This window comes from Pleurodeles waltl, chromosome 5 (assembly GCF_031143425.1).
Source record: "Pleurodeles waltl isolate 20211129_DDA chromosome 5, aPleWal1.hap1.20221129, whole genome shotgun sequence".
Lineage (NCBI taxonomy): Eukaryota > Metazoa > Chordata > Amphibia > Caudata > Salamandridae > Pleurodeles > Pleurodeles waltl.
Window position 1 is genome coordinate 189,518,567 of NC_090444.1, and position 23,523 is coordinate 189,542,089.

The 23,523-nt window shown below is 45.4% G+C and overlaps 1 pseudogene; it reads right to left on the reverse strand.

The window, feature by feature from the left end:
* Window positions 1-9,635: 9,635 nt before the first annotated feature.
* Window positions 9,636-9,789, reverse strand: LOC138297530 (5.8S ribosomal RNA; annotated as a pseudogene).
* Window positions 9,790-23,523: the final 13,734 nt, after the last annotated feature.

Below are 23,523 nucleotides of genomic sequence, written 5' to 3' on the forward strand. Positions count from 1 at the left end.
GGGGAGCCCCAAGGCCCCAACCAGCTATCCCCATGCAGCAGATGCCGGCACTGTTCCCATCTGCAGGGGAACATTGCTCTCTCTCTGGGCGGGAACAATATTTTGATCTGTTTCCCTACCTGCCTCGGTGCAGGCAGGGAAACAGATCAAAAGTCTTGGTAGAAGATCTAAAAATGCTCCCACCAAGTAGGAGGAATCACAGATTTCCCTGCCCATGCCACTGCCAGCAGGGAAATCACTATGTCCTGGGGTTGGCCTTCATTAGACTGGCATCATTAATGGCTATGGGAGGGGGCACATGGCCCCCTACCTTCAATTAGTTGGCACCAGGGTGGGCTCCCCAAAGCCTTTTGAGGCTTGGAGAGGTGGTCTCTCCCCATTTTCTTAAATGTCAGGTTTTGGGGGTGGACTCCCTGGGGCCTCTTGAGTCTTGGATTGGGGGCTGTGTGGCCCCTCCTCATAAAAAGTAATGTTGATTCTCAGGGTGGGCTCTCCGGTCCTCTGGAAGCACAGGGAGGATGCTGAGCAGCCCCACTCCTCATGTAAGCTAATTTGAGCAGGGGCGGCTTCTCCGTTTTAGTGGAGAAGCTTCGCCCCCGTGCTCAGTCACACAGGCAGCGGAAAATAAAATGATGATAGAACAATGTTATTATCATTTTGTTTGCTGCTGTCTGTCTAACAGCTTGGAATGTAGGGAGGGCAGGGCCAGTCCATAGGAAGGAGTGATGGGCACTGTAAAATGCACATGTCTGTTTGACTGGCCATCTCAGGCTGTCCAAACAGACATGCTCACTTACATTTCTCTAACCTGGTTGTGTTGCACAGCCAGGCTGAAGAAATGGCACAGGCTACCTTTGCCAGAGCGAGCGCCAGACCAGCCTGCTCTCTCCAATCCTGGTGCTGCTCTCATGCTAGTTTTAACGTGAGAGCAGCGTCTGGATTGGGACCCTATGGTGACTACTGGGAAGAGAGGAAGTGACCGGCAGCAGGATCGGGAGCAGTGAGAGACGGAGCAGCACTGACAGGTACTTTAATTATTTTTTTTTATATGGCCCATCACCCCCTATTGATCTGCTCCGCCCCACCACCCTTGATTGGAGGTAGCCGAAACTGTATTTGAGCTGAAGGAATCGGCTGCCCTGGGCCTCCAGCGACTTGGCCGGGGGTGGGGGCAGCATGCCCCCCTCCCATATAAACAATTTTCGGCTTTGGGGGTGGGCTTCCCGAGACCTTTGGATGCTCATGGTGAATAGTCCACAGCCCCCTTTTATGAAATCAGCTCTGGGGCTCGGCTTCCCAGGGTATGAGCTATTAAAATGCACGCTGGCTTGCATTTTGTTTTTTGTTTTTGATTCCTCAAGAGTCTTGCGGGATCGCAGCTTTTACTTTTTTTACGTTTCAGGTCAGCGGACTGTGTGCCAAATGTATGAAATTGTGTGTTTTTGATTTCCTAATCGCAAATTTTTGTGAATCGCTATTAGGAAATCACAAACAGCGATGTGCTACAGTGTGTTTGACACTGTTTGCGATTCTTAGTGAGTCATAAATGGACCTGCCTCATCAATATTCATGAGGCAGGTCACAATTTGCGACCCATTGGGAATGGCCAAAATCACAGGGGTGATAGCCTGCTGGTGTCAGCAGACCACCTTCTCTGTGATTGCTTTTTAAATAAAGCATGTTTTTAAATGCAGTCCATGTTCCGTAAAGGAAAATGGGATGTATTTCAAGAAATAAAACTAAAAAGATTTATTTTCATTTTTTAAAAGTAGGCAGTGGTATCTCTTAAAGAGATGTTTGTACCCACATTCACAAAGGGAAGGGGTCCCTTGGGTACCCCTTTCGATTTGCAAATGTGTTACCACCAATTTGAAGTTGATGGTAACTGCAAATGTTTTGCAATTGTATTCCAGTTGCAAAACATTGATATATCCTCATTGTGAATTGCTATTTGGAAGGGATGCCCTTAACACACCCCTTCATGATACCAACACGCAAACCTATTTTACTATACAACAATAGGTTACCAAATCACAAATTAGGGGGAGTATATGTCGATAGGCTATTTAGAGATCGCAAATGACCCAATACTCCATTTGCAACCACTAAAACCTTTTGTACAATTAGCCCTAAGTCCTAGAGTCTGTAATGCCTGTAAGCAATATTTTTCACATGTTGCTGGCAGCGAATTACAGTGCTCGCTCTCACAGGAGTCTGAGTCCCACAGGAGCAAGATGACCCAAGAGAAATAAAGCTCCCTTGGCCAATCAGAACTCTATTTTTCAATTGGCACTCCAGCAAAAGTCCCAATATACGGTTATACTTGTCCCCTAATTTCTCAGAAACTACTTAAGAGATTTACACCAATCACAAAATGCTCAATCTGCAGGCCAAGATTTTGATTCCTGTCAAATTTGGTATAATGAAGTTCAGCAGTTTTTGCTGTAGCCCATCTTAAATAAGTCTATGGAAAATGCATGGGGATTTTGTGTTTTGGGACCCCTTTTTTCTCAGCCCCCGCTTGATGGGTTACCACGAAACCTTACATACAAAAACTAGTCAAACGTAGCATCTTTATTTAATGTTTCGTGGCGATTGGTAAAATGGTGCCAAAGTTATTGATGACATAAAAAAACTTTTCCTATGGAAGAATACATTTTATTATACCTACCTAGTGGCAACTGCCACTAGATAATCTATCTATCTATCTATCTATCTATCTATCTATCTATCTATCTATCTATCTATCTATTATTAAATATTGGTGGAATGTGGAATATATTTATTTTACATTGTATTAAAATTATGTAATAAGATATGTAACATTTACTATTTTCAGTATGTTTTGATATGAGTTTCAACATTATATTTTTTCTGATATTTTTTTACTTACCTTTATAGGTAGATTCCCGATATTATGGTAAATGATATTGTTTTTCTGATATTTTTGACAACTATATTCCTTACAACTATATTGTATCTTTAATCCCAGGGTAAAAGGCTCTGAGCATATGATACTACCATATAGCTCAGCCCAGTTTCTGTGCACAGGTAGCTTATTACAGAAATACAGGATTGGTGCTGACCTGGTTTCAGCTTTATAATTTGAGTAGGCATTCATATTGTACATCTGCCATGATTACTGAAAAGGCTGTATTATTCACTAATTCAGATATTATGGGTAAAATCTGTACCACAGGAGTTTTGCCCTAAGTGGGCCTGAAGATACAGGTCAGGTAAATATATACCCAGAATAATGATCCAAAGTCACGTTTTGTATATCTTTACTCCCTTTGGAACTTCAAGATGTCATATTTATCTGGTTTAGCTCATAATCAGATTCCAGGGCTTTGTTACTCTTGTGGACTAATTTAATGAGTGGCCAGCAGGAGGATTAAATGCCTACCTACATAATAAAGCAATTTGAAAATGCTTGAACATGTTCCTAGAAAAGAAAGGGTTAGGGACAATATCTGCATCTGCTAATTACCTTTCACACTGCACCTGGCCTGAGAAGGCTCAATGCTACAGAAACAGGATGAGAGCCAGATCTCTGGAGCCAATCAAAGGAGAAGCTCCACTTTGAAGTTTTAGAGGGAAAGGTTCAAACAGCTATGGTAGCTGGAGGGCAGGGCTGAGATTCGCAGGGAAGAACTTTCAGAAAACCACTTCAAGCCTCAGGCCCTCATTACGACTTTGACGGTCTTGCAGAAAGACCACCGAAGTCGTGGGCGCCACAATACCGCCAGGCTCCCTATTATGACATTTCCACTGGCCCAGCGGAAAAGTCACATCAACATTGCAGCCGGCTCATAATAGAGCCGGTGGCAATGTTGATGTGCAGCGGGTGCAGCAGCACCCGTCGCGCATTTCACTGCCCGAAATTCGCGATGGGGCTGTGCCTGGGGGCCCCTGCTCTGCCCATGCCCAGGGGCACCCCGAGTACCCCGTACCACCAGCCTTTCCATGGAAAGGCTGGCGGTTGGGGATTATGATGTCCAGTGGAGGGGCCGGCGGTATGGCCGTGGCTAATGTGCCATTGTCATAATACACTGGTGGAACACTGCCAGCCTGTTGGCGGTGTTACCATCAGTGTACCACCGGCCATCAGGGTCGTAATGATCCCCTCAATGTTGAAATGTCCCAGAACGCTTTGAAGGAGAGTATGAGAGTGGCAGCGTGATGTGTCACCCCAAGATTGGAAAGAGGTGTCTACCTTCTGGAACTACCCACTCCCACTCAAAACCCCCACACTGGGGATAGACTGTGGAGAACTTCATGGATCTGGGAACAACAATGCTGGATTCATGCCCATCTGGAAGGAAAAGCTACCTGCCTCTGCTGCAAGGAAGGACCTAAGGTCTTTTGGACTCAAGCAGCCACCTTAAAACTAATAAAGTTTCCCAAGGCCAGTGGCACTGGTCTCCTTACAATCTCTGAGGACAGTGTGGGATAGACCTGCTTGTGGGAACCCTGGAGAATTCCCCTGGATCATTAGCTGACTGGTCTGACAAAGGGGTAACCACAATCAATCAATCAATCAGTGATTTCTAAAGTGCAGCTGATAATCCATAGGGTCTCAAGGTGCTGTTTGTGGGCGTGCTGCTCAGTCGAAGAGCCAGGTCTTGAGGTCCTTCCTGAACTGCTTCAGTGATGTACTCTGCCTGGGTTTGAGAGGTAGCGTGTTCTATGTCCAGACTGCGAGGTAGGAGAAGGTGGGCCACCATCAGGAGGGGGCCAAAAACTTCACTGCTGACATATAGGTACCATGCAGGATGGCCACAGCCATGGGGCTTAAGGTTTGCAGAAGAGAAAGAATTCTGCTGGTAGGCTGTGGAGGGGCTGCTGAAGAAGTCCTGGGTGAAGGTAGGAGTCAGGAGCTCAGATGGTTAACAGGTCCAACATCAGGAGCTGTGAAAATCCAGCTCCACAATGAGATATAAATGTAGAGGCCAGGAAGCCTGAAGAATGCTCTCCTGGTGGTTAAAGTTTGCCACCAGGAGTAAATGACACCAAGACAGTGAAAGGCAGCCCAATGGGGCTGGAGAAAAGGCCCTAGTGCCCAGGGGGACCGTTAGGGAATACAGAGAGTGTAGATCCCCACTTCTAGTTTTGGAAATCCCCCAGGGAGGACCAAGCCCCTAGCAGTCAACACAATCCATTTTTTTTATAGGGGCTGAGGCATGTGTGGGGCTTCTTCTCCAGAGAAATATTCATCCTCAGGGACACCATACCCCCATGTACTAACAAAAAGTAAATGTTTCCCAAGGCCACCATTTCCTAAGGATAGAAGACAAAAGCAATGAGTTTCACAATGCCCTTTTTCATAAATGTTCCATGGGGGTCCCCATATCCCTAGAGTGAAGAACATGTGACAGGTGCTTTACTTGCCCCACTGTGCCCTGTTTGGTGGGGTTGGGAGCACCTGGTGAACTTTTCTTCCCCATGCTTTTTGGGGATGGGAGCAAGAGCATGCCAGCTCTCACACTTGCAGTGGATGGTGTTGGCCAAGCGGGGAGCCTGCCCGGCACCATCAGAGTGAGCCTTTCGTCCCATTCATAGTAATAGAACACTACAGGTACCCCACTGAAGGCCAGAAGGAAAACATGGCGAAAGGCTGCCTATTCCAAAAATATTTCTGCAGAGAGGCAAAGACTGTTACATACATCATAGTGAAAGTATAATGCTATATTTATCATGATATATTTGACAACTAAATAGTATATGGGTTAATGAAGGTTATTGTAAGGTGGAACTATTTCTAATGGTGTTGCATTAGATTTGTATGATCTGTTTCTGTTTTTTATTTATGTGATGACTCCCTGGCAAAGCCAGAAGACCTTCCTTATGATAATGACATCCCCTTATGCTGTGTCTAGTATATGTAAGGGACACTGTCATCTTTCATCTTGAAGATCAGGACTCACTAGTGATGTGGACTGTTAGGAGGCTGTCACCATAGGTACTTCCGTAAGTCTAATTGTAGATATGTGTAAATTAATAGTAATAAAGTACTTTTCCTTTTTCATAGAAAAGGCACTGGCTGGACAATGATTTATGGAGTGTTGTTTGGTGCATAACAATGAACTGGGGTACTAGACCACACCACCTCTCCTGAGTAGGTCGCTACCCTGAAAGAGTCAAAGGCACTTGGTTCTCAATAAACTGAAGGTTGCAGATCTATTACATGTGAAGGACTCACATCCCTTGCACTATTTACTCACTTTGTTACAATGGTCAGTAATCTTTTTACAAATATTTCATGCTGAACCTGAAAGTAGATAGTTCACTATAAATGTGGAATCAAAGTTAGAGTTCAACTGACAGCATATAAAAAGCTTCTCTGCACAGATACATTTCCATTAATTGATTGTTCTGAACCTGACATGGTCCTTAACCCCTTCTGTGCCCAGGGTGTAATGGTTGCGTCATCGGCTGCAGCGCTGCTGTGCCAAGGACGTGACCATTACGTCCTGGGACCAACCCATGTGGAACGCCCTGGTGCTCTCCCTGTGGGCCACCCACCAACGGAATTTCTTCTGCCACCCACCCTCGACCTCCACAACCACATCATCAGAGCAGGGACTAATAATATTGTGTGTTTTGTGTGGCTCCCACACGGTTTACTTACCTGGAAGCACTTGTAAGTGGTTGATTTATCAATGATATTTAGGAAGTTTATTTCGTACAGTCATTGGTTATTTTTTATGAACCATTTACTTGCCCTCATGACAAATCCAACCAGTATTCCTGAGATGAACTAGTGGGAAGGTGTGGAATAATGTTTTGGTGTTTTTCTTTGCTTTTTACTGCCCATGCATACTCTCTCTGTAGCGAACACCTTGCCATCACATGTTTTTGGAAACTAGTCACTAAGGTAATAATATGTGGTGTGTTTTGTGTGGATACCACAAGCTTTACTTACCTAGAATCACTTTAAATGGTTTATTTATATTTGTGGATTGGCAGACGGGAGTGGGGTTTCCATCCACGGCCTGCCGGAGCTCTCAACAGGTGCCCGGTCATAGCTTCCCCACCCAGCCAGGCCCAGTCCTAGCTTCCAGACCCAGCCAGGGCAGACCCAGCCAGAGGCACTAAAGACTCAGAACTGACACTGGGAAGGAGTTTGTGTAACTTTTGGACTACTTGCAGTGCTTTTTTTTTGTTCACCTCCATCTAAGTGAAAAACTGAAATCTTACCATACTCTGAGCTCCATACCCCCAGGTAGAAGGAGTGAATTTGCCCCCTTGAACCTGAAACACTAAAAATGTCGAAAATATTACTAAAACAGTTGCTGGGAGGCTGGAAATGGGCCAGTGGCACTGAAGGCTCAGAAATGACATTGTGAAGGAGTTTGTATACCTTTTGGACCATGTGGAGTGTGTTTTCTTTGTTCACTTCCATCTAAGGGAAAAACCTGAAATCTTACTCCACTTGGATCTCCATAGCCCTGGGTAGAAGGAGTGACTTTTCGCAATTGAACCTGAAACACTCAAAATGATGAAAATATCACTAAAGTAGATGGTGGGAGGCTAGAAGTGGGCCAGAGGCACTGAAGGTTCAGGAACAGATCTGTGAACAGTTTTATGTACCTTTGTGGGCCACGTGAAGTGTTTTTTCTGTTCACTTCCATCCAAGGGAAAAACCTGGAATCTTACCCAACTTGGAGCTCCATGGCCCTGGGTAGAAGGAGTGACTTTGCCTCCTTGAACCAGAAAAACAAAAAATGTCGAAAATATCACAAAAACAAGTGCTGGGAGACTAGAAATGGGCAAGGGATACTGAAGGCTCAGGAACTGATACTGTGAAGGGGTTTATGTACCTTTTTGAGAAATGTGAAGTGCTTTTTTTTGTTCACTTCCATCCAAGGGAAAAACCTGGAGTCTTACTCAACTTGGAGCTCCATAGTCCTTAGTAGAAGGAGTGACTTTGCACCCTTGAACCAGAAAAACAAAAAACGTCAAAAATATCACTAAAACAGGTGCTGGGAGGATAGAAATGGGCCGGAGGCACTGAAGGATTAGGAACTGATACTGTGAAGGGGTTCATATCCCTTTTTGGGCCATGTGAAGTGTGTTTTTTTGTTCACTTCCATCCAAGGGAAAAGTCTGGAATCTTATGTGACTTGGAGCTCAGTAGCCCTGTGTGGAAGGAATACTTTGTCCCCTTAACCCCTTCTGTGCCTAGGGCATAATGGTTACGTCCTCGGCTGCAGCACTGCTGTCCGGTATGAACCCTGCTGAGGGCTTCTCAGAGCTCTCCCAGGCTCCACGTCCAGCTCAGCACCTAGCTGGAATGGAGGTGCTAGGCCTTCATGCAGGGCTAGACACTGCTTCAGGCCTGAACGTGGTGGGGGAGCACAAGAGTCCCTTCTAATCTGCAGCCACCCTGCCCTCTGTAGTGACTGCCTTCACCATACCATGGGCTCAGGGTGCTGCCTGTGGGCAGGTGCCTTCTACCTTCCTGGAGCCTGGGCACGGGGAGACAAGGAGGCTTAAGCACGGATGCCCCCTACCCTCTCCCCACTGACCTGCCCATTTTCCTTGACTATTAAGCCCCCATGAAGTCGGGGCTTACAGAACTCCGGGGGGAGACAAAAGTCAGAGTTGGCCTGTCGGCCCAGTGATCAGATGGCCCGGGACGACTTGGTGATCAGATGGCCTGGGATGACCCAGCAGCCAGAGTGATCCAGGCAGCATGACAATCAGCCCAACAAAGACAAGAGCAGCAGTGTCCTCTGAGAGGCTCTTTCCCGGGGCATCTTGCATCCCGGTGACTTGTGCGGACCAGGGATTTCCACCCTGACCATCTGGTTGCCCTGCTGACTTGCAAGGGATTGTGCCCCCGGGGCACAGGGTGGGAGGGGGAGGCATACTCCCATGGGCCCACAGCCCCCTCCCTGCCCACTGGCCTGGTGGCAGAGGGACCACCCCCCCCCCCGGAGTGGTGGTGGGGGGGCATGGGCACCCACTGACAGAGACAAAAGCTTGGCTTAGAGGATGACTTTCAATAGATCGCAGTAAGGTAGCCGCTCTGCTACTTAAAAAACCCTGTCTCAGAATCAGATAATTTACAAATGATTTAGCACAGAGTGCCCAATGAACATGCGGTGCACTAAGGACGATGGAGGCGGCCACCTTCTGTCCGCATCTGCTTACATTCAGCAGGTTTCCTAGCCTGATGTGAGGTCTTAATCAGATGCCAAAGCAGTTGGGGAAGCCAGGACCACCATTCCCTGGAATGCAAGGGACAGGGAGACATGGCAGAACACCTTTTTTCCTGGATTAAAGCCCGAGGCCAGTAGTTGCACCCCCCGGGAACCAGCCACCGAGGTGTACGCCCAAGGCGGTGTACGCCGGCAACCTTAGGACACCACAGACAATCACACACAGCATGCAGCCCGGCACCCCAGGACGTGCCCAGGGCAGACCGGACCCCTGCCCACACTCTGCCGAGGTGGGGTGGCAAGACTAGGCATGCCGGCAGCGTACCACCAGGACAGGACCAGTGGTGGGATCCTGCTGCAGGCAATCAGGGGGCTCTGACCTTGGAGGAGAGGGACAAAGGGAGCAGAGCTACCCTGCGGCAGCCCCAGCCATGACCTGGGAATGCCCCAGGGCGATTGACAATCAAGCAACCCTCAGACAGGCATAGCGCTGAGAGGAACCCGGGGACGCAAGGTGTGTTTGAAGTGTTGATGATCAATGTGTCATGCAATTCACACTAATTCTCATAGCTAACTGCATTCTTCATCAATACGCGAGCCAAGTGATCCACCGCCAAGAGTCAAGGGCATCTTTTCTCAACATTCGTCCACCTGTGTGCGCAGGAGAGGCAGGAGGAAGGCAGCACTGCCCATCTGCCAACCACACAGCAAGACGGCCGGGCATCCCTTCAGGTTTACCCTCTGGGAGTCATCCTCCATGATTCAAAGAAGATCACCAGGCGCTCGGCCCAGGAGCCTCTCCACAGGCAAAGGGGCTCCCAGAGCAAACCAGGGGCCAGGCAGCCCCACTGCTGCCGGACACCACCCAGAGGACCAGCCACACGGGACCAGGGCATGCCGGTACCTGGCAACAAGTGAGGGTCGCCGCACATGCACACCAGTTATCCGCCACCAGATCTCAACCCCTGCGTGTCGAGAGTCACCACTTTAAGGTGGCAGCCCCGAGCCATACCAGTGGGCTGGGCTGGGGGATAGCCCACCCCCACTTCCCTGGTCAGAGGGACCAGAAGGGAAGAGCCCCTCTCCAGCACGCCCCCACTGAGGAGAGACGGGGTTCCCTCACAGCCCTCGCTCTTCCTCTTGCAGGCCACCCTGTCACCCAAGAATGGAGCCTCCTCAGTCACCTGAAGCCCAGGCAGGCCAAGAATCAGGCACAGAAGAGCCCAGGCACCAGGGCTTTCAGGGGTGGTCCCAGCCCGGGAAAGCACTTCAATTCCTTTTCCTAGGGTCATGCTGGGTGAGCGTGGGTTCCATGTCAGGAAGGGCTTTCCATCTTGCCAATCCTGGAGGGGCCCGATCCTGGGTGGGAGCCCCCTCACTTCCTCCTGCTGAAGAGGGTCAAGTCCTCCCAGGCGGAGGAGCCCACTCGCGCCCAGTCCTCTCCCAAGTACCCCAGCAGCTGCGGACCACTCCACCGGCCAGGAAGCACGAGAGGAGAGCCAGGCCACCTGACTATGGGTGTTTTGTTTCTTGGAGGTGACCAAGGGCATTTTAACTGCAGCAACTTTAATATAGGGTATTGGAGCCAGAATAACCGCGGCTGCTGGCACCAGACTTGCCCTCCAATGGATCCTCGTTAAAGTATTTAAAGTGTACTCATTCCAATTACGGGGCCTCGAAAGAGTCCTGTATCATTATTTTTCGTCATTACCTCCCCGAGTTGAGAGTGGGTCATTTGCATGCCTGCAGCCTTCCTTGGATGTGGTAGCCATTTCTCAGGCTCCCGCAGGGAACCCTGATTCCCCATTACCTGTGGTCACCATGGTAGGCACGGAAAGTACAATCGAAAGTTGATAGGGCAGACATACAAATGTATTGTCACCTTCACAGGGACATGCGATCGGCCTGAGGTTATCTACAGTCACCAAATTGGCTGGGCGAGCCCGGATTGGTCTTGGTCTGATAAATGCATGCATCATGGGAGGGCAGCGTTCGTCGCCATGTATTAGCTCTATGATTACCACAGCTATCCAAGTGACAGATGGAGCGATCAAAGGAACCATAAATGATTTAATGAGCCATTCGCCGTTTCACTGTACCAGCTGTGTGTACTTACAAATGCATGGCTTAATCTGTGAGACAAGCATGTGCTACTGGTAGAATCAACCAGGTAGCCACACCTGCTGGATGGGAGGAGCTGCGTGCCTGTCTTGGACCGACCTTCACACCCAACAACAGGAAGTCTGCTGTGGAGAAGCCCCTGCCTGGGGCTTGGTAGGGAGGACAGGGCAGTCGCAGGGCACCAGCGCGCTCCAGCTATCTCCACAGGAGGAAGACAGCCAGGCCAAGATGCAGCCTGAGTAAGACACAGGGGTGCCTGCCAGCCTGAGCCAGCAGAGACACCCCACAGAATGGTCATTCTGAGCTGCTGAGGAAATGCACTGGGTGAAGGAGGGCGACAGCACACAGGTGCCTGGACTGCCAGGCAGCTTCCAGGACCTGTCACCACCCATCCCCTTCCAGTCTGGTCAGACTGCTGGAGGGGCACAAGCTGCCGGGCTGCTTGGCCTTCACTCTTCTGGGTAAGGGAAGGGTCTCTATGAACAGCAGGCCTTCGAGTCCTATGATCCCTGGTGGGGTGGAAGGTTTTCTGATTCTAGTCTGGCCCCAACATTATTTGCACTTGACTTAAACAGCTTGCCTATGGTTTTGCCTGGGGACTGTGTCTTTTTCTTCTAAGATAGGAGGCCAGCATAAGTCCTGTCTGCTTTATGGTGGTGATTTAATAATTATGGACAGAACTGAAATAGGCCTCCAGGGAAAATTTGATTAATTCCTCAGTTGTTGTTATCCTGTAGATAAAACATGTTTGGTTTATATGGGGTAAATGAAAATATTGCTATTTGGGCACAAGAAGCAAGAATTCAACTGGTATCTTGAAAAATCAAACATTGATGAGGTGAATATGTATCAACATTTTGACGTACATTTCTTAATCTAACCTGAGTTGTAAATCCCACTGTGACATGGTAAATGTGAATCACTTGCCAACAACAATGAAATTATGTACTTTTAGGAAGAAGTATGGGGGCCCAGATCTTAAACCGGTGTTAACACCATTTGTAGCAATTGTTCAGACAAAATTGTTATGTGGCACCACAATTCTGTGTTGGATGCAAAACCGGAAATGCTTAAAAATGGTTCAGAATTTTCCTAAATACTACTGCAACTATTAAGCAATAAGGTTGGAGGCTGGTTTGACATCCTGGTTCTGTCTCTCTGAGGGAGCAACATTGAAATTCTGGAGTAGACTTTTAAAATCAGGTGGCAATAAGAGAGTATCACATTGTACAGATGAAATTGTGAAAACAGATGTAAAATGGCTGTTTATCTTAGAGAGTATTGGTTAAATGTAGAAGATCATTTCTCCATGGACTCTCTTATTATCATAATACCAGTATAAATCCTGAAAATTGAAATACATTTAAGAATGGAAACAAATTCTAGAGAACAGGATTTCAAGTATAACCTAACAAAGACGTCTACACCCCAGATATAGGATTTACTGTAAAATAACATATCATTCCCTTATTTATCATTTTTGGCTAATGGTGAAATGAGGCAGAAGGTTTTATGATTTAAAATTGGTCTTAATCCCTTTTACTCTCTTGTAAAGATGGCAAATTGGTTAAACGGTAATGGAGGTGTTTGCAAATGCAGATTGAAGTAGAAATGTACTAATTCCCATATTTTATTGGATTGCTTTTTTATGATGAAAAAACATAGATTTTTTATTTAAAACAATTTTAAGAAAATATGGTATGCTGGACCTATGGGAAGCCACAGAATTTATATTTCATTTGCAGCTTTTAATGTCGCCTGTGCAATAGATATTTTTGGGGAAATTAAGAGAAAAATCTATCTGCAAAAGATTTGGAAATACCCAAAGATGTGTAATTTTGTGTGTGTGTTTTCTACATTTTACCAATGTTACCACCCCTTGGAAAAACAATGAATCATCCTAGTAAGCAAATCGATTGGGACATAGTATTACACCATCTGAGGAATACATGTGCTTGCAACTAAATTATCTATAAGTGCAGATCCAAATTTTGGGATTCAAGAGCTGAATTTGCAGTAGTACATGCTGCTAGTTGTGCATGTAATTGCAAATCTTGCCCTCAAACTCTGTTGTGAATAAAACCCACTGTCTGGTTATGAAGACGTTCAAATCGGAACCACCTCAGTAAATGCAAATCTCATTTGAGGAACTGGAAAGTCAGTAATGCTTCTTTAGTTGGTTGCTTTCATGTTTGTAATTATAGATTTTAAATAAATTAGTCCGACTCTTAAATAGCTCTGCATTGGATGCCAGTTAAAGAGTGGTGCCAAATCAATACAATATAATTAGTGATTAAGGCATTTCCTGGAAATGTGTAGGATTGCTTTACCAAGGTCCTCTGTCCCTACAAGCTAGCCAGTTGCCTACCTACTGTCAGCTTCCCTGTGCAATCTGGGGGTGTAGCCATCTCGATACTCATAGTTCAGTAGGACAACATTTGGCTTTAAAGAATTGTTTCCTGGACCTTTATCTCACAAGTGTGAAGATTTACAGAACTTCCTCTGAGGGCTGAAGACTCACCTGTTCCAAACCACCAGAGGCTTGTGGACGTCTCCATTTTTTAAAAATGTATCCTAAGTTTGGCAGATGAGTTGAAAATGGGACTCTCTTTATCTCAGTCAACAATTCTGAAAGATACAACAACAAGCTTTAATGATATATTAAATTGGAGGTTGATGCAAAATAAGATACGCTGCTAAAGTTTATATTACAGTTGGACGCCAACACAGATGAAAACTGTGATCTGGAAAATGATATGTGCAAGACACGTGTAAAACAAAATATACATTTACCACAATGAAATATTCTATGTTAGCTAAGATCTGGGAGAGATCTATTTTGTATCTTTGACCCTAGTCACATCTTGAGGGTAGGGGTTTTACATAATTATCCTGATACTAATGTTAACAGCCCTCCTGATGGGTGCCCCTGAAAATTTTCTTTTGCATTAGTGAGTCATTTTAAAGACGTCTCAAATTTCATCCATTCCCTGCACAGTTAGGTTTCTGAATACATATAACTTTATTCTATTTTAGATCACATCTAAATTTCCTGACTGGATTCTGCCAACTGTGAGTTCTGTTCTGCTAAGAGGTGCCAATCCAGACCTGGCACTTGAAAGGGGACTCTGCACCTGTTTTTCTGCAACATTGATGCGCCAACACCATTGCGCCGATCAGAACAGCTGCACCCCCCTCACCACCGATTCATTGCTGCTGCTGTGGTTGAGGACTTTGTATCACTGACTGAGGAACTCAGGATCGACACATTAAGACGATCCCAGCGTATCGCCAGCGGCACGGTTCAAAAACGACGCATCGCCTTCACTGCAAGGAGTTTGGCGCAGCACCTCAAGGACAATGCTTTGATGAATGGTGTAGAATTTTGTTTGGCATTTTCACTGTTTTACTGTGTTAACTGTTGCAAAACTACTTTACACATTGCCTCTTAAGTTAAACCTGACTGCTCTGACCCAAAATACCAGAGGGTATGCACAGATTTATTTAGGTATTTAGGGTGTGTATCTGACTTACCCTGTTCAGGGTTATAGTTCCTACCTGAACAGGGTGCATACCTCTGCGAACTGGAAACCCAATTTCTAACATCCAAAATACCACACACTTAAAGGCAATCTAGAAATGCCCACTAATCTCCTAGTGTATTCACACTACAGAGAAACTGAAAACTGATGCTTTGTGACAACACTATAAGTTGCATTGATTCTTCCATTTACCAAACTAAAAATGTATTTACCTCCTCCCCTCCGTACATTGCCTTCACATACATCAGTGCTGCTGCCACCTCTACCCAAATCCTTGTTTCCAGTGTTTAAATATCTGCCTAGATTTTGTTCACTACCTTTTGCACTCTTTCCTTGTGCTGTAGTTAGTATGGGAACATTATTAGAGAAAAGGTTTTCCTTTTCAGAAGCCACCAGCACTCTCCTTATGTCTGAAACTCGAGGATCCGTTGCATAAAATACATTGCCACGCGGTTGGGCCTAAGGGCACTCGAGCTAAGGACTTCTTTGGATTCAACTACCAGCAATTGCTGGCCAGCTATGCGCTCTCCCTCAACCCTGCTGGTAGGAGTTGCTGATCACAGTAGCAGATCATGTTACCAGAGAAAGCCACAGTGCAATGTGTGAATTGTATGGTAGGACTGAGTGCTGAACCATCAAGAACCCAATCTGTGACTTCCACTGCTGGTTACTCCCAGGCACTCTTACTGGGTTAAAGAGAGGTGTCCAGTCTATGATCCCTCCTTTTTACCTCCTTTTATTCTTTGATTCCCATTGGTTAGTCAGCCAGTCCAGTAAAAGGAGGACAAGTGTTTGCCGGTGACTAGAAGCATAGTTGGGCCATATGGTCATGCTGGAGCTAATGCTGACATTGGAGCTCATACATAGGGTGACCACCCATCAGTAAATGTCATGCACTGTCCATTATATGCGTTATTTGGGCCTTATATCCATTATCCACGAAGAGCCCTTTTAGGGACGCCTTTTGTCCGTAATTCTAGACATTGAGCGAGAAGCCTCGGTTCTGTAAGAGGGGGAAGGCTTGCTCTCTCTTTGTAAACAGCAGCCCCTCCCTGACCTGGCACAGACTGCTATCGACCAAGTGTCATTCTGTTTGCCGGCCGATTGAATCATAATGGGCCTTTCTGTGCAGTCGCAGTATGTACTGGGCCTCCTCCTGCCTGGCCTAGGGCATGGCATCTTCACCAGGCCAGCCAAGCTCTGGGGGAGAGCTGTACTTTCACACTTCTTGCAAGGCTAAAGGTACTGAGAGTATGTGCCAGTAATTTAACTCTGCAGATTAATGTATCTGTTGGAGAGATCAGAGTTTTTTCTAATCCGAGTTTTGACTTTTCTAAAAGTAGCACAGAGGGATAATGTTCCTCCAGCAAAACAAAATGCATAACATGCAGATCAAAAAATTGTTTTCTTAAGTAGGTAGTTAAGTGGGTTACTGTTTTTGTCACAGAGATACTTTGTTATTGGCAGTTCATAAGATACAGTCTTAATAAAGCACAGTGAGCTATGAACAGGGCCTCTGGAATTATGTGATTGCGCTGCCGCAGAGTTTTTTTTACATAGTTATGGATTTGCCACATAGTCCATTATCTGCTGCATAATCGGCAGATTTTAATAAAAGTTTTTGTTTCCAACTCAAATGGTTCACAAGTAACTAAAAATACAGCAACATGTGTTGCCGCACAGCAGAACATCCTTTGCAAAAGTTGACTGGTCGGTTTTGTCTTGCTGATTACTATATATGGGTATTGAACCAGTATTAATGAGGTGCAAACTATGCTCAGAAAGTTTTAACAAGTGTAAAAATCAGAAACTAATGAAGTAATGCTATCAGAAAATATGCCTCATTACAACCACATAATTTAATCAAATCATAATTTAGCTTTCTGCCGCATAATTCCAGTTGCCCTGGCTATGAACCAGAATCAAATAGCAGCATGGAACCTGCAGGGCATGGGTTTACAATCTTATTGTTTTTACCCGATCTTTTAGTATTCTAAGTTCTCTAAAGAGGGTTCCTTTGGATAAAAATAAATAATTATTATAAAACACAGTTCCAAACACTATGCTATGTTTTATATCTCACATTTGTATTTCTTTGGACTAAACACTCAGTATATAATACCTGCCAGTATGGATGACGTGGTTCCTACAAATTGTAGTCCTCTTTGTCCTAAGCAGGGCCACTGGAATTATGCTGCAGGGGAGGGCACGATTGTGCGGCAGGGTTCAGTAAATTACGTGACAAGAGAAGTTAAACTATGCAGTATAGTGGGTCACATTTTATGATAGCATTGCTTTATTATTTTGTCATTTTTAAACATTATAACACTGTCTGGGTATTGGTTGCACCTCATTAGTACCAGTTTAACATCCAAATATAGCTATAAGCAAAAGAAAGGTGACCAGTCAACCATTGCAAAGGGTCTACCACTGGGCAGAAATGTGTTGCTGTGTTTTAGTAATTAAAAATATTTGAGTTAAACTCTGCACATTATGCAGCAGGCAATGGATTATGTGGCAAATGCGGCAAACCTATAATTATGCAAAAATTGCCATGGATGCACAATTCCAATGTCCATTGTCTTCAGTAACATTTCCTATCCACTGGTTCACACACTTACACACCATTGTCTCTGTATAATATGTGTGTCATATAACTACATACATACTCGGGATGAGTAGTGCTGTAAAAGAAATTAAATGCACATTACAATGGCTCTATGTGGTGATGAGGGGAAGGATAGGAGGGTGGTACTGATTGAATCCTTGGAGAAGGTGGTTTTCTGGGGGACACAACAAATATTCTTACACCTTTGGGCACCAGCATTAAAGCCAGTCCCATCAGGGATGTAGCTATTAGTCCTGAGGTCTGTGCAGTGCCCCAGCCCCTGAGGTAAAAGCACTTCAGCTGATTGTGAGATGGGCTGGTAGGAAGGTGCTATGAAAGAAATAATTTAATTTTATCACAATTTGTGTTTCTGTAAAGTTTTTATTTGAACATTTCCAGGTAATGGATAATGAAGAGCACACATAGAAAAGCTTACAATCATGACCAAAGTGTTCTAATCCCAAACTCTTCTAGTGCCACGCTGTAACCTGCCAGAAAAATGCTTTGGGCTGAAAGCTTGGATGCAGTGATTTCTGTCGACTGTACGACGAAACAACGACTGCAAAAAAAACTACTGCCTTAACAATGAGGTCGGAACACCGACCTCGTTGCTACTACTAATGATTTTACCACGAATGCCTTAACAACGATATTTTGTTGTAAAGGCATTCCTGATAAAATCATTAGCAATAGGCACCATTCACCCTACATCCCTCACCCCACCCCCCCATCCCCACCCCAAAACCTAAAACCTCCTGACCCCCCACCCACTCCCCAAAACCAAAAACGCCCCACCCCCCCAACCCCACCCCAAAACCTAAAACCCTCTGACCCCCCACCCACTCCCCAAAACCAAAAACGCCCCACCCCCCCAAACCCACCCCAAAACCTAAAACCCCCTGACCCCCACCCACTCCCCAAAACCAAAAACGCCCCACCCCCCCAACCCCACCCTAAAACCTAAAACCCCCTGACCCCCCACCCACTCCCCAAAACCAAAAACGCCGCACCCCCCCAACCCCACCCCAAAACCTAAAACCCCCTGACCCCCCACCCACTCCCCACTCCCCAAAACCAAAAACGCCCCACCCTCCACCCCCACCCCAAAACCTAAAACCCCCTGACCCCCCACCCCCTCCCCAAAACCTAAACCCACCACTTACCTTCGCCAAGTCCCTTCTTTGTACCTTAACCACACATGTTCGTTGTTCAGAACATACGTAGTTAAGGCACAAAAAAACGAAGTCGTGGTTAAAAAAAGCGTTGCGCTTTCGTTAACCACGACCTTCGGAAAAAAAAAGTCGGAAAAAAGGATGTTTCCCATTTCTGTCTGTATTTCCATGTGGTTTCTGTAGTGAGAACCTAGCCAAAAGGCATCAGACCACTGTACTAGCAACACAGCACAGCAAGTGAAGTTGCAGTGTTGTGTTGCATGAAAGGACAGAGGAGAACCATATTTTCAAAGATATTGTGCATTAGAAATGGTATTGAAAGGTCTTGCATGCAAGTTACAAAGTGATCCCTTACATCATCTCTCGATTCATTCCTGTTGGAAATGGCCCTTCTGCAGGCTTATCCCCAGAAATTTTGCCTTCCTCCTTCTCTTTTTCTGACCTCATTTTTGCTGTTTTTTAGACTCTGCGCACTTTACCACTGCTAACCAGTGCTAAAGTGCATATGCTCTCTCCCTTTAAACATGGTAAAATTGGATCACACCCAATTGGACTATTTAATTTACCTATAAGTCCCTAGTAATGTGCACTGTATGTGCCTAGGGCCTGTAGATTAAACGCTACTACTGGGCCTGCAGCACTGGTTGTGCCACCCACTTAAGTAGTCCCTTAACCTTGTCTCAGGCCTGCCATTGCAAGGCCTGTGTGTGCAGTTGCACTGCCACTTCGACTTGGTATTTAAAAGTACTTTCCAAGCCTAAAACTCCAGTTTTTCTACATGTAAGTCACCCCTAATGTGTGCCCTAGGTAACCCCTAGAGCAGGGTGCTGTGTGGGTAAAAGGCAGTACATGTACCTGTGTAGTTTATATGTCCTGGTAGTGTAAAACTCCTAAATTTGTTTTTACACTACTGTGAGGCCTGCTTCCTTCATAGGCTAACATTGGGGCTACCCTCATACATTGTTGAAGTGGCAGCTGCTGATCTGAAAGGAGCAGGAAGGTCATATTTAGTATGGTGTGATGCTATTAATTGTGTTTGATCAATGACTTTGTGTTTCACCACTGCGCATATTAGTTGCCTATTGGCTTTGATATGGCATTAGACATTACATTCTGTATTCAGTTCAGCTGCCTATTGGCTTTGACATGGCATTAGACATTACATTCTGTATTTAGTTTAGCTGCCTATTGGCTTTGACATGGCATTAGATATTACATTTGATATTTAGATTAGCTGCCTATGGGCTTTAACGTGGAGTTAGACATTGCAGTTGAGACATTGCAGATGAGCTGTGTTTTTCCAAGCTGTGTTTTTTCACAAGATGGACCAAGCTGTTTTCTCCACACCAGACCTTAGCTGATAAGAGCACGTAGATTTTGTGTTTTCCTCGCAATCCAGTCTGAGAACGGGGAGCTCAGGAGAATTGGCCTCTCTCCAAGGTTCTTCGGCTCTCACACTGAGTTTGCTTTTAAGGATGACTCTGGGCTACAGAGAGGTAGATTCAATCTGCTTGACTTCAGACAGGAACTAGACGTCAGTTGTCTGTTTCCAGTTTGGGTAGAGAATCTGTTTCTCGCAGTTGACCGGAGTCATCAACTTGCAGACCCCAGAAAGATGAAGCTGAATATAGGCCCCAACGCCTTGCCCATACGGTGATGAATTTTGACTTTTATGCTTTGCTTTGAAGTTATGCTATAGTATAATCACCTATATTTGCTGTGTACATTGCAACTGAGAAGTACTTTGATATATTTTGCTTTCTTTGCTGCGACTACTTTTGAACATGTGCTTCCAATCTACTAATTTCGTCTCTCAGGAACTTGTGGGTGGGTAATTAATACCAATAACTGTCTTCTTTAAACTCAGGAGTGCATTCCAGAGAGGTTCTGCAAGCTCGGTTATGAGATAAGAGGGAAAGCAGAAGATATGGCCAGAATGGTAATACAAAATCCTGCTGACTGGTGAAGTCGGATTTAATATTACTATTCTAGAAATGCCACTTTTAGAAAGTGAGCATTTCTTTGCACTTAAATCTTTCTGTGCCTTGCAATCCACGTCTGGCTAGGTTTAATTGACAGCTCCTTGTGCATTCACTCAGACACACCCCAAACACAGGGTACTCAGCCTCACTTGCATACATGTGCATTTTGAATGGGTGTTCCTGGGCTGGGAGGGTGGAGGGCCTGCTCTCACACAAAGGACTGCCACACCCCCTACTGGGACCCTGGCAGACAGGATTGAACTGAAAGGGGACCTGGTGCACTTCTAAGCAACTCTTTGAAGTCTCCCCCACTTCAAAGTCACATTTGGGTATAAAACAGGGCCTCTGCCCTACCACCTCAGACACTTGCTGGAGAAGAAACCTGAACCAGAACCTGCATCCTGCCAAGAAGAACTGCCTGGCTGCCTAAAGGACTCACCTGACTGCTTTCTACAAAGGACTGCTGCCTTGCTGTTGCCCTGCTGCCTTGCTGAACTCTTGCCTTGCTGCTGAAGTGCTCTCCAAGAGCTTGGATAGAGCTTGCCTCCTGTTCCCTGAAGTCTCAGGACCAAAAAGACTTCTCTTTTTCAACTGGACACCTTGTGCGCCGAAAAATTTGACGTACAGCTTGCTCCGCGGTGAAAAATTCACTGCACGCCGATCTGGAAAGTCGCCGCTCGACGTGACGCCTGCAGTGCGACCAGCACTTCGACGCACGGCCTCGCCTGGACAACGCCGCCCGACTTCAGAGAGGAAATCGACGCGACGCCTGCCATGAGGGAGAAGATTCCACGCACAGCCCACCGGAACGACGCGCAGCCGGAAAACAAGCCTAGGATTCCACGCACAGACCCCGGGACATCTGGTAATCCCGCGAACCACAGAAGGAGACTGTCCGCGTGCCAGAAAACGACACACAAGTTCCCCGCGTGAAAAATAACGATGCAAGTCCGTGTGTGAAGGGGCGAAACCGACGCACACACAATTTTTCCACATATCTCCTCCTCTGCGGCCCTTTGCGGAGATTTTCCACTTTAAACCAGGTACTTTGTTTACTTTTTAAAGACTTAACACACTTTATATCACTTTTCAGTGATATCTCTACAATTTCATATTGCATCTTTTATCGTTTTGACCTGCAAATATCCTGATAAATATTATATATTTTTCTAAACACTGTGTGGTGTATTTTTATGGTGCTATATTGTGTTATTGTATGATTTATTGCACAAATACTTCACACATTGCCTTCTGAGTTAAGCCTGACTGCTCGTGCCAAGCTACCAGAGGGTGGGCACAGGATAATTTGGATTGTGTGTGACTTACCCTGACTAGAGTGAGGGTTCTTGCTTGGACAGAGGGTAACCTGACTGCCAACCAAAAACCCATTTCTAACAATTCCCTAATCAATCTCTTCATCTCTCAGCACCCTTTTTTCTCCCTGTTCCCTCCTCTCGCCTACCTTGCCATTCGTCGCTGCCTCCCACTCTCCCCCACATGCTTTCTCTCAGTTCTCTCTACCTTTTGTTCTCTTTGTCACCCTCCGCATCGTTCTGTATCTGTGTTTTGATCCTTTCTCTGCCACATCGTCTGTTGTCTTCCTTTCTCTTATCTCTATCTTCTCTTTCTGTCAGCTTGCAAGTCCTCACATGCTTAACTCTTCTCCTACTGTTCACTCTTATTGTTCAAAACTTCTGTCTCTTCTTCTCAGTATATAGCCCTTTACTCCTTTCTCGCCATCATTTCTCTCTCTTTTACACACTGTCTAGATGTGCTACTGCCTGTGAACTCTAAGCCTATGTTTAGCAACAGAGCTCTGCTTCCGACATTGTCATTCATGGTGGTGGGGCAGAATTGTGAAAACTGCTCCTTATGTCGGCTGTCAATTCTACTCGGAGTGTATATGTTTGTTAGTTTTCTCATCTTTAAATCTGTGAATGTTTGCTCAACGAGCCATTGTTTAAAACAAACTGAAGAACATAAAATAACTTTGACTTGGGCTTCTTTCAGCTATCTATTTTTTAATTGTGTGACATCTTCCAATGTGTCCATAAACATGACCTTTGTTTTAAATTATTGTCCTGAATTTTGACCCTTTGTCCTGAATTTCTACCCTGAATTTGCCTTCTTACAAGGTGGTCACCCAACTCATACACCGGTCCTAGAGCTGGTGTTGATGATTTGACATGTTGGCTCTGTTGTGTTGATGGAAAAAAATGGGTTGTGGGCTGGCGTAACAGGAGTATCAAGAGGTCCAAGATACCACTGCTTATGATTTGTGCATTAGATGTATACACATAATTTACTTCTAATATGCAAAATGTATAAAAATGATTATTTCTGGGAGCCTCCAACAGTCACAGCTTTGCAAGAGTACTTTTTTATTGAACATTTTTTGCAAGGATATGCAGAAACTTCAATACAGAAAGGGAAAATACACCGGAAAGAATCATCCATTCTCCATCTAGGCACATGGTGCCTAATTAGCAAAAAAGTAGGAATCTGTAGATTTATGTGTATGAACAAGTGTAGAATTACCACCATCAAATGTCATAGTGATCTGTTCTCTTTTCCACCATGCAAGGGAAGGTACTGTTCCTTTTTGCTGGAGTAAATCTCTGACCATTTCTAGAGTGAACATGGAGTGGATTGTAGTTTGAAAATGCCTAAATAAGTAGAGGATTGTGGGCATTTCTAAACTTCCTAGACAAGAAACATATTGGAATGTCCACTTCTAAGCCTTGGGTGGGATTTACAAGTGTATTTCTGCACCCACCATGAATCCCTTTGTGAATTCCTGGAAGGCTTAACAGAGGTAAATTCGGTTGGGAACTTTAACTTTAATAACCAAATTTAACTTTGTGAAACAGGCCCAAAGTATCTAAACATTTTTTTATACAAACAAGCAGTTAATACAGAAATCTTTTCAGA